Source organism: Corvus brachyrhynchos, unplaced genomic scaffold (genome assembly GCF_000691975.1).
Source record: "Corvus brachyrhynchos isolate BGI_N302 unplaced genomic scaffold, ASM69197v1 scaffold522, whole genome shotgun sequence".
In the NCBI taxonomy this organism is placed as follows: Eukaryota; Metazoa; Chordata; class Aves; order Passeriformes; family Corvidae; genus Corvus; species Corvus brachyrhynchos.
The window spans coordinates 560,616-563,456 of NW_008236649.1; positions in this window are offsets into that span (position 1 = coordinate 560,616).

Here is a 2,841-nt window from a genome sequence, read left to right on the forward strand (position 1 = left end):
AGCAGCGCCCCTGGCGGCCGCGGGCGGAGCTGCAGCGCGGGGAAGGTGCTGCGGCCGGGAGAGGCTGCTGCCGGGTTTCTGCTTCTGGTGGTTGGTGCTGGCGTTGCTGCTGTTTGTTTGCCTTGTTATACACACATACACATAGATATACATGTAAAGAACTGCTATTCCTTTTCCCAGGTCTTTGCCTGAAAGCCCGCTAATTTCAGTTCTATTAATTTAGAGGGAAGGGGGTCCCATTTTCCATTCCAAGGCAGGTTTCCGCCTTCTTTGGCACCCGTCTTTCAAACCAGGATAGTGTACAACTGCTAAAGAGAAACAGGGAAAGAATAATCCCTTCATAGCAATCATTTCCAATAATTTAAATGAAAATTTCATTTGAAGAGATGTATAAGGGTACATGCCTGTCTTTTAAAAATTAGTTTTTAGCTGGAATTATGTCATTTTTGGGTCATAATTAAAAGGCAAACAGCTTTTCTTTTGCAATGTTTATAAATAAATTTGTACTTCAACAAGTACCATGCCCTGGCCACACCATGTTAAATATTAGTTTGGGAGGATAATGATGTGTAAACAGGACTCACAATAAATCAAATATACAGGGCTGGAGTATTTTCTTCTTTGTCATTCCCACGCAGACTCACTGGCTCAGTACATGAAGAGACAAGGCAGCACATGCATTTAAAGCACAGTTCCTGCCTTAGAACCAGTCCAAATGAGAGAAAATTAAGTGCAAGGCTCTGCTGCTCTCCAGTGGAGCTGAATGCAATCACCACAGTTAAAATTCCACCCCTTCTGAAGCTTTCTGCTTTTTCTTAAGCACTCATTTCTTTGTTCCTGGACTGCTGCTGGGCCACCGAGTTACTCAGCTGTACATGTGATATTACATAATGAAAAATACTGATTTCCCCAAGTTCGAGTTGAATGATAGAAATTGCACCAGAGGAGGTTTAGAGAGGATATTAGGAAAAATTGCTTCACTGAAAGCACTGTGAAGCCCTGGCAGAGGCTGCCCAGGGCAATGATGAAGTTACCATCCCTGGAGGCATCTGAAAAATCTGCACATGTGGCACCTGGGGACACGGTTTAGTGGCGGCCTTGGCAGTGCTGGGTTAATGGATGGACTTGATGGTCTTCAAGGGTTTTTCCAACCTAAATAACTCCATTATAAAAATGAGGGATATGAAGCAACTCAGAAAATTTTCAGTCTCAGTAGGTATTTTCAAGTTTACCCTAAATGTCTGTAACAGCTCCCATTATTCCCATGACAGAACACATGATCCAGAATGGAACTCCCTGTTCCAAATCCTAGGAAAATCAGTCTCTCTCAGCAAGTGCAAGATGCCTTCTAAGCTGTATTAGTGCTTAAGAAAACAGGATTTCTGGTATTATCTGGAGACCTTATTAGAAAGGAAAGGCCTTTTTGCTGCCAGACACAAGTCAACACAGAGTCCCAGGCACAGTTTGGGAGCTGCGGAGTCCCAGAATCCAGGAGCTAAAATCCTAACTCCTCCAGTCATCCCTCAGTGAATCACTGGGTCTATTTGTGCCTCTGTGGGTGTGATAAACAGATACCCTGGGAGCTGTCAGACTGCATTGCCTCACATCTGCCATGCACAGAGGGAGCTGCCCAAGGGGCACCCCCACTCCACAACCCAACTGGAGCTCCCTGTCCTGCTCCCACACTAAGGGACTAAAGGGACTAAACTTACTCCTGCTGTCAGGAGCCCCCAGCCTCCACCCACAGTGCCAGGGCTTCAGTGTTCACTCTGGTGACCTGGAATATCTTGGCCTGTATCAGGAATAGTGTGGGCAACAGCACCAGGGAAGTGATCATCCTGCCATTCCTGACACTGCTGCGTTCAGTTTTGGGCCCCTCACTTTAAAAAGGACATTGAGGGGCCGGAGCGTGTCCAGAGAAGGGGAACAAGGCTTGTAAAGGGACTAGAAAACATGTCTTACGAGGCTGGGTTTGTTTAGTCTCAAAAAGAGGAGGCTCAGGGGTGACCTCACAGCTCTCTAGAACTACTGACAGGAGCGTGTTGTGAGGTGGGGATGTGACTCTTCTGCCTTGCCTGCAGAAAGAAAATGGCCTTAGGCTGAGATAGGGGAGATTCAGATTCAATATTAGAAAAATTTATTTTTACTGTTGGTGTGGTCAGGGGTTGGAAGGGGTTGCCCAGAGGGTTGGTGGAATCACACACTGGGTGATGTGGTTTAGCGGTTTAGGGGCTGCAGTGGCAGTGCCAGGTGCATGGTCAGACTGGCTGACAGAACCACAGGATGAACTAGGTTGGAAAAGACCTTTGAGATCATCCAGTCCAACCTATGACCCAACACCACCTCGTCAACCAGAGCATGGTACTGACTGCCACATCCAGTCTTTTCTTAAACACCTCCAGGGACAATGACACCTCCCTGGGCAGATGATTCCAATGTTCAATCACTCATTCTGTGAAGAATTTCTTCCTAATGTCCAACCTGAACCTCCCCTGCTGCACGAGGGCTGTGTACTCGTGTCCTGTCCCTTGTTCCCCGGGAGCAGAGACTGATCCTCACCTGGCTGCACCCTCCTGTCAGGGAGTTGGAGAGAGGGATAAGGTCTCCCCTGAGCCTTCTGTTCTCCAGGCTGAGCCCCCCCAGCTCCCTCAGCCGCTCCTCACAGGAATTGTGCTCCAGACCCTTCCCCAGCCTTGCTGCCCTTTTAAAGGTCTCTTCCACCCGTGACGATTCGGTGATTCTGTGACCCCTGGCACGCCTCCCACAGCCCAGCCCAGCCCTCCCCGTCCCCCCGGCACCGCCTGCGCCCGCAGCCACCCCGTGACGTCCCACCCCCCCTCC